The sequence below is a fragment of the Teleopsis dalmanni genome, chromosome X (assembly GCF_002237135.1).
Source record: "Teleopsis dalmanni isolate 2A chromosome X, ASM223713v2, whole genome shotgun sequence".
Classification (NCBI taxonomy): Eukaryota; Metazoa; Arthropoda; class Insecta; order Diptera; family Diopsidae; genus Teleopsis; species Teleopsis dalmanni.
The window spans coordinates 72,403,103-72,412,820 of record NC_051848.1 but is presented as its reverse complement, the minus strand read 5'-3'; the positions used below and the strand labels follow the sequence as shown (position 1 = coordinate 72,412,820).

Here is a 9,718-nt window from a genome sequence, read left to right as displayed (position 1 = left end):
TATTAGTTTCAAATTACTTTTCACCCGTTCATTATATCTGTACTGACGGAGCTTGGAGAAAACGAAAAATTTACGATTACATATTTGTCCATTTGATGGTTAGGAGGTTACTTTTAAAATGGCTATATCAATCTCTGTAAAATATCTGTAAGGGGATATCTTTTTGTTTTTATGAATATAATTGTTGAGAAAAGACATTTTCTCATATGAATTATACTTTTTTGTGTAATTAACTAATCTGTTTTAAAATAAATGTTTGGTTTTTAAACTTATATATAGCAGTTTAAAGTTAAATTATTAAAAATTTTATTTATTATAAAATATAAAATTAAAAACAAATTACCTTTCTGATAAGCATTGAATGATTGCTTTGTGGTTATGTTGTTAATATCATATTTCAATATTGTATTGGGCAAAATTTCCTTATCATTATTTATTCGATGAACTGCGTATTTAAATGCTTTTTCATTAATTTCACTATTGCCGGCTCTAGGAAATAAAGCCCCTGAAATAAGACAAAAGTTTGATAAATGAATATCGAAATGATCGAAATACATTTTCAAAGATAAAAGTTAACTTCAGTTTTACGAAGACAAATATATATAATCCCATGGCGTTGTCGATTGGTAAATATAGGAAAATTTTTTTGATCGAGATTTGTTTTTAGTGCAATTTTGGTAAATCTCGAGCGAAATGCGTAACACTCTAGATTAATTTATAACACTCTAGATTTTTTGCCAGAGTACAAAATTTTGGATTATCCTAAAAATGTTTAATTGGGCAACCAAATTTAAATGATCTAGAGCAAATCTAGATTGAATAAAGATTTACCAATCGAAAGCGCTATTATTAAAAACCATCACTAACAGATAATAGTAAACAATGTAAAATTATCAGTAGAGTCAAAAATATAATCAATAACTTTCAACCAATACTTAAGACCATGGTGTATCACACCATAATCTAATCTAATATATAACCTTCCAAAAGGAAATTAAAAGACGATTTAACGAAAACAAATCAATCTCAAAATGTATCAAATGTTGTTCTACACTTATTCATCTTTCAAGAAAATTTTTATTTTATTTATATATTTTTAGAAAGTTAGCTTAACACATTTTTTAGTGCTGTTACAAAGCATTGAAGTCAATTGAATATCAATTTAGTAAAAAAATTTACAAAGTTTAAAAACATGTTTTATGATAATAAAGTAAATTTGTTATATCGAAGAATGTCGCAGCAAGTGCAATTGTTGTTAACGAATGAAGTTTTCGTTTAAATAAATTAAATTAAACAAAATAAGTGCACTTTGACTTTGTGTGTTTTGGTAATACGCGAGACTATGATTCAAATTTTATAGGGTTCGATTCCTGACAGTCATATATAGTATAGTATAGTATCGCTATAGTATTATATCGACAATTAAACCAATATATGTATCCGGACACTGTTGATTATGTTGGTCAGTATTTACGGTATTTGAAAGATCAAAACAGTTCTTCAGAAGAATAAAATTAAAGTTCTTTTGGAAATAGAATTCTTGTCATAGGGCATGAATATGACCTAATAACCTTTTGAGATGATTCATCTCCTGACTAGCTCAGATCTATGTGCTCACCTTAGATAAGTAACATTACTTGTAATATTAATTAAAAAACCTCTTATTAGTCAATATGACGAATTGTTGTTAATTTAAAATCTACACTTTGTTTAAATATAATAAAAAAATAAAAAAAGGGCATGAATATGTTAATTTGAAAATTAGTTACTTAGTTTAATAAACTAATTAATTAGTTTTACTGTTTATAATGCAATAAAAAAATCTATAATTAATAAGAATTGCTTTTACATACTTCGATACAAATCTACCATAAATTTCATGACTAAAAAAGTTTAAATAATTCCTTATACAAGTCAGACAAAAAATCTTATGCCTTGTCTCAATAGATTCCTTAAGAAATTTTTCCAAACTCAATAAAACACAATTTTTCTATTATTGTATTGATAAAATAAAAATAATTAACTAATTAATAGAGAGGTTTCGAAAAGCAGTGAACTACAGTGAATTTATTTTATATTATTTTAATTAATGGAATTTTTGACTGTTCAGACAGCTGTTGCGAGTATTGCTAAATACCCAACAGCAGTGGTCTTGGAATTATTTCTTATATTTAATTATTCATAAACTATTTTTGTTTTTTTTTAAGAATGCAAGTACGAAGGGTTGAACTCATGCCCTGCCAAATTTAAAACTCAGAGTTAGCGTTCATTAGTCAATTGACCCAAAGCCGTACTTGACTTGTATGTTTTTTTTAATTTGCTTTGAATTTTCATCAATAAAAAATTAAGACAAATAATTGAATTTATTCTATTTTTTTTTTTTTAATTGTTAAATTTTAATACTATTCTTTCTTTTTTCTGAAAAAAAAAATTGATTAGACATTTGTAATATTGCAATCTTGAATTTTAATATGATATAAAATTTAGCAACGAAATTTAAATGAAAGGAATTCTTAGTTTAGAAATGTTTTATTTTATTTTTATATATAAGTATTATATTTATTTAAAAATAGTAATTAAATTATTATTATATACAAATAATGAAATACAGCATAAATCAATAAATTTCGCACATTGATTCCTTTCAGCTGAGGAATTTATTGAAGCATCAGAAAAGCATCAACAAAGCATCGTTGCCATTGTGACTCTTCTGGTATCGATGCCTCTATAACCTGTTGGGATATTAAACGTGCTCTCAACGCAGTCCTTTATCAAAATTTTATTAATCAAATAAAAAAATTATTAATAAAATTATTTGAACTGAAGATATTACTGATAAAATATTAAAATTGTTAAAAAATTTATTTGGACTAAGCTCAAATTAATAGCGTAATAAATTCTTTATCCCTTTCTTTTATTATTATAATTTGTCCGAAAAAGTACCATTCCTTAAGCTAAGGCAACAAAATTTGCAATTGTTTTAAAGCAATTTTTTAAATGTACATATGGTATGTAACTGAGCATATCTCCATTTAAATATTAGTGCTTACGGAAGGCGATACTTCTTCTCTTGGTACTCTGTCAAGAGTATAGAGTAAATACAGTAAAAAACCAACTATGCTCCCTAGGGATGCACCTGCTTGAATGTTTAGGGTTGGAAAAAGTAACTTCTTTAATTGACAATAAATCTTTTTGTTTGTTTTGAACGCAATTTGCACTTAGATTTTGCAATCAAAGGGAAACGTGGTTTTTTAACTAAAATATAAATCAATTATGTTACGCTTAATCAAACACCTTTGGGATAATATTTTATGTGCTTATCAATAAGTGCCAGATTTAACACCGTTGTGTTTAGTCATCCCCCCACTTTTAAATTTTTTTCACTAAACTATTACTTGCTAGAAATTTACTATTAAATAACTAATTTCTATTCGAGCCATCTTAATCAAAATATACTTTAACAAATCATTTTATTTTTAATAATTTATAAATCATTTTAATAATGGAATAAAATCTAGATTATTCCATAAGTTTATGAATCGCCAGCTATTCGTCAATACTTACTTACTTACTTAGTTGGCCATTACAAACGTGAGTTGTCCATGACCGCGTTGAGTAGTCTCCGCCAGTCAGTTCGATTCTTCAATAGAAGAACTAAAATTTCGATGCTATTTTGATATTTAATCTTTTATAAGAATTCTTTTATTTCTTTTTACAAGCAGTTTATAACAAAAATGTTAGTATATTTTTTAACAATAATAAAGTTCTCTGCAAAAAATTTTTATAGAAAATTTATAGCAAAACTAAATCCTCAAAATCTTGAGGCTGATCCATTGGAAGAACGATTAAAAACTACTTAGTAGTCGTCGCAAAAATACAAAATACGGTTTTGAAACATTGCTCAAACAGTTAGTGAAATTAGAAAATTACAGCAAGAACTGCTACCATAATCATCCTATTCACCAGATTTAACTACTCTACCTCTGCATTTTGCCTCTTCTCTTCTCCTAGGAGATATTACTATTATTTTCATTAAATAAAGAAGTAATAACTACAGTAAGATTTTGTTTTCATACCTTCTGTAAAACATTACAGAGATGGAATCTATAATTAATAATTTGTTTATTTGTTTATTCTATAATCTATAATTGATAAATTTTTTATATCAAATCTACTTAAAACAGAAACTTATATGTTACTAGAAAATACGTAGCCTGTAGATGTGCCTAAGTTTCAATACAGTTCCGTACAGTTATTATTATTTTATTTATTATATATTTATAAATATAATCTCATTTCTGGTAAAATGTATCTAATATAATACCTTATTAGAAGCGTTCGGAGAGAAATGAAAAGACAACAACAACAATTTTAGTTAATTTATTGAAATATGGATGACCATACAACACAGTTGCAAGTATTCATCATAAGTGGTCTAAGAAAACATTCGAATTTTTTTTAAATTAGTTTATAGTCCGTATATAATTTGTTTGGACTGCAAGTACCAGCCTTAGAACTCGTGCCTGTCAAACTAGAAGCGATGACTAATTGTGTTTCTTTACAAGTAGCCCAGGGTGCATCAACTTTCAGTGCTCAAATCCAAGTTTTTTGTCACTTTTTAGTTTTTTTTCAGGTGACACTATTCAAAACACACTCGTGCTTTAAATTAAAATGAGCTTATTACCTTATTAATTAGTAATCTTAGGTTTCAGAATTTTTTTTTTAACAGAATATGATATATGATAAAACTTTACCTATATATCTGATATTAATATCAAATTTTTAATAGATTTTTACCCAAAATATTTAAAAAAATAATTATGAATCTGTTTGTGCTACAGTTTAGATTTTATTAAAAGGTGGTAGGAAAAATTGAGATTAATATTTTATTATCTATTGAATAAATTCTATTAAATATTCTATTAAATAGATTTATAATCTATTTACTGACTTTATTTAATATTGTTTAGTTAAAAATTGTAATTGTATTATTTCTTCTTCAGCATATTCATTATATATTAAAGTTTTGCAGTTTAATGTATGTACATATATCCTACTATATATTTCTATATACTATACTATGTATTATATTATACTATTTTATGTATTATAAAATACAATAGTACTACTAGTAGTACATATTATAAAACCTATAACCGTACCAGCCAAAATTTTCGTTTTCCCTCGAAAGACGTATATTACCCGAAATCTCTTCAATGAGCTAAAGCCCGTTTTGGTTTTAGTTTGGTGTGCAGTAGCGGATTAAGGAATTTATTACTGAATATCGATGTAAAAAATTCGATTTAGTACTATTAGTTATAATTTTAAAGCAGTAATCTAGTAATCATCGACACACTTGTGTTATTTCCACTCTGAACAAACGTAGTGCTTTTTTGATGGCAGTTCTATAGTACCGTATTTTTAAGATGCAAAAAATTTTTTGAACCATACCAAACTCTTATACTCAACTGAACTCTTTGATATTTTCTATAGTATTCACCGAATTCGAAGGTCTATAGCATCAAGCCTCTTGGATATAATGTTAAAAGCATTTGAAAGATTTGTTAATTATTTAAAAAAATGATGAAGTTATTAGCATTTAACTGCACTGAAGGGAAGTCTTACAATTGCAATGACATTACACATATCGATTTTACTGAAATAACTTTTTTATTTAAACAAATAATACATTTAATGAACTAATTATAAATATTAATACTTTCACAATAAATATTATAATAAAAAACATACCAATTTTTATTATCGACGGTAAGGTTAATATTGAAATTATTTGTGATAACACGCACCATAAAAACAAAATATACACTAGGGCAGAAGACATTATTAAGTCAGTTTTAATATTATTTATCAAACTTTAAAACTTTTGTTAAAATAAGTGTTAATATAATCTTTGAATTAAGCATTTCAGCACTAGAAATATTTATTGAAATAAACTTAATAATTATTTGAAATAATCTTCTTAGGTGGTATGTGCTCACTTTGACGTAAGGAAAATAAATATAAAAACAAACTGAAATTATTCACCACTGATCAGTGTTGCAGTTTACCTTATTTTATTTTTTTTTAATGTTTGCGTACTCGAAGTATTGTAAATCACCGGCAGTTAAAAATTAATTTCGAAACACATTATTAACCCGTAAAGATTAAAAGTAATCGAATAAAATGCTGGTTATTGATTAGAGGCTGAAAAATAAGTAAAATGTTTTTATTCCATTTTTTAATAATAATTAAAATAATTAATAGGATTTTCTTCATATTATTTGCAATCTCAAAATAGTCTTAAATAATACTCTCAAAGAGACCCTTTTATTTTTAAAACAATTTCCATGCCAATGGGAGTCGAATAACATGCAAATTACGGTCTTTACAATTTTTTTATATTTATATTTTAAATAAAAATATATCGATAATTCAAAACATTATTACCTGTTCATAACATTTTCGTATGAAAGGAAGGAAGTAAAACGAAAGGAAATTGTACGAGTAATTATCATATCATTTTACATTTTCTTTTTAAGACAATATATCATTCATATCATTTTAAAACTTGGAACTTAAGCATTGAAAGTTTGTGCAGCCTTGGCTACTTGTGGTAAAACACGACTAGTCGTCGCTTCTAGTTTGACTGGCACGAATTCTAAGCCTGGAACTTACAATCTAAACACTTCAATATTTCCTAAGACCACTGATGATGAGTACTTGCCAATACTCGAAACAGCGTTATATGGTCAGCCAAATTTTAATCAATTAACTAAATTTGTTGTTGTCTTTCCATTTCCTTTCGAACCTTTCTAACTTTTAAATAGATCCGTTAAGAGCTTTCGGTAAGAAAAAATTTACATTTTAATTTACATTTTTTTTTGTTAATTTTTACTGAAATTCAGACTATTGCATAAAAGAAAAGTAAATTATTAAATATTTTATTTTTATTTTTATTTTTTTCGTTAAAGTAATATGAAATAAATTTGAATGCTGTAATATTGTCATCATTTCAGTTTCAAGATAAGCGAGAATATATTTAAAATCCAAACAAAATAGACTTGCGCACCTTAGCCATCCCATATACCACAATCTCCTTTAAATCCAAAGTTAAAAATGTGATATGCTCTCAGAAAGGTGTTGTACAGAGCTTGAAAGAAGAAAAGAATAGTAAGCATAACATTGTTTTAATTTAAAAACTATTAAGAATATTAACATAGATGAAGAATTACTAACCAATTTCATTCCTCAAAAAGTGATTTGGATTTTGTTTGCAATCAAAGAATTATACAAATAACTTGTCTAGGGCTGAACTCGCTGATTGTTCAAATAAGTTAAATTCACATCTAAATTTAAAAACATATTTTTAATAATCACAAAATTGACTTGCCCTTCAGACCAGTGTCAGAATCCCAATATTAGTAAAATATATAGATTGGATTTCTGTGGTTTGCATCAACATAAGCACCTTTCATTCCCCTGATCTGAAAATAAATATAAACATTGAAAATGAATTACAAATTACAAATTATTAAAGTCAGATAATGTTCACATTTTATAACCCATTTTAATAATATATTTACTTGTGATTTGAAGTGTTCTGGTATTGCCATGTTAGAGCAGCTTGAGTATTCACAGATTCCAAGATATGAATCGAGCACTTTGAATCTTTGAATGACTGATATTATTTAATTTGTATAACAGCACATGCTCGAACACCATTTAATGTAGCTTGGTATATTCAAGTATTTGACATACTCGAACAGCTTGAATAATATTTCTAGCTGTATTAATTAGGCTTCAATAACTAATGAAGGGTCTCAATGAAAAACAGTACGAGGAAATCTTCAATTTAAAATAAAATACAGCTCACAGCTCTGTGTCAAGAAATATTAACTGTGATGATATTTTTATATTTCAATTAAATTGATCTCTTACGAATTAAGGAATAACAATTGAGCTTCGGGCTGCCGAAAACCTAATTCACATTTACAGGTCTGGATCAAAGGCTACAAGTAAATCTTCATAGACCGTTGGTAAGATGGAAAAGAGAGCTGGTTCTTTCTTGACGGCATATGGATTACAATATATGAGATGGCAAGCAATTGCTGTAAATAAAAATCAGTATTTATGTTATTATTGTAAGGTCTAATTTAACGGGCAGTAACCCGACGGGCTCGGATAGCAAAGAAAAGATAAGGACAAAAATTTTATTTCATTTATTGAAATTTGGCTGACCATACAACGCTGTGTCGAGTATTGCCAACTACTCATCAGTAATCATCAGTGGTCTTGTCTTGTCCATGTCTTTTTTTTTGCTATTCGAATGTGTCTAATTTCGAAATGTTGGATTCGAAGATTCATTTTTCAATTCACAATACAAGAAGAAGAACGCTATATATATACTAACGGACCTATTCTGTGCACTTTATAAAATTGTCAAACATTGACACTTGTCAAAATTGACTGCTGTTAAGGTTTCGGTATTCTGTGACATAAATAAAAAGCTCTTTTCCTTGTTAGTTGTCAATATCTCAAATGCTGTTGACAACTATAAAAATATGCTCTTTTTAAGCATTTTTTATTATTTGCATGCATGACAAATATTCTTAACTAAAATATACGCTCCTTACAAGCATTTTTTTTATTGTGATTTGAATGCATGAAAAATGCTTTCGACAATTTAAAATATATGCTCTTTTTTACGAACAATTACGAACAGTTACGAACAATTACGAACAGTTTTATATTCAAAACACTTTACACTATAGTGTGGTGAGAAGCATTAGGTACTTGAGCTTTGAAATTTGTCAAGATGTGTCCAGAATACCAAAAATCTTACTGCTTTATAAAAGTCAAAAATTTTATTAAAGAATTTGATAAATTTGTCAAGTGCACAGAATAGGTCCGTTAATATACATACTTTATTAAAAACGTAATAAAGTTTATATGTGAATATTTTAAAAACAAAACTAAAAATAAATAATCGTGCAAACTAATTAATATAGTAATGATTCTTACCATTTCCTAGTTCATTTCATAATATTTACGTTTTTTTCCTCTGCGATGTGTGCCCTCTGCGTTATTTGGCACCTCCGCATCCTTTGGGACGACATAGTAGTGATTCTTCTGGGTTTGTGTTAGAACTGACCAGATTTGAAGAGCGCCTTGTAAAACATCTATACGGTCTAACTGCGGATTGAGGGAACTATATTCTTTTATAAAATTATCCAGAGGTGTGTTATTATCCATTTTATATTAAATATAATAAAATTTTAGTAGGAATACAAAACAATTTTTAAAAAATAAAATTAAATTTTCTATAAAATATAAGAATGTTAAATTGTAACTGTTTTATCACAGTACTTTTTTTACATTATTTGACTACTGAAAAAAAAATTAATTTTAAAAACTAAATTTAAGCATAGCTTTCTTGATTTTTTTAATGATCCTTAAACGAACCTACAAAAAGCATGAATAAAACATATCGATATCATTAAATAAAAAAATGGACTTTCTTACTTATAACCTATAAGGTATAAGTCACCATAACTGTTATAGAATTGAAGTCTATAATTTGCGAATGCGGACTTTTTGGTATACCTACATTTAGAGTTATCCATTTTTCGGCTCTGATTTGACAGCTTTTTATCAATGATATATGTCAAACAGAATTTTCGTCCAAAATATCATATATTTACTTTAGATCCATTTAAAA

The 9,718-nt window shown here is 26.8% G+C and overlaps 1 long non-coding RNA gene across 2 annotated transcripts; it reads right to left on the bottom strand.

Annotated features, from left to right (window-relative positions):
• Positions 1-6,925: 6,925 nt before the first annotated feature.
• Positions 6,926-9,280, bottom strand: LOC119687453. 2 transcript variants are annotated; one of them, XR_005253168.1, is made up of 6 exons: positions 9,022-9,280; positions 7,939-8,108; positions 7,584-7,877; positions 7,400-7,484; positions 7,237-7,346; positions 6,926-7,150 (listed from the first exon to the last, which is right to left on the bottom strand). It is a non-coding gene; the product is annotated as an uncharacterized LOC119687453 (long non-coding RNA). The 2 variants fall into 2 exon arrangements; XR_005253167.1 differs by having other exon boundaries at positions 7,237-7,484.
• Between the last annotated feature and the right edge of the window lie 438 nt (positions 9,281-9,718).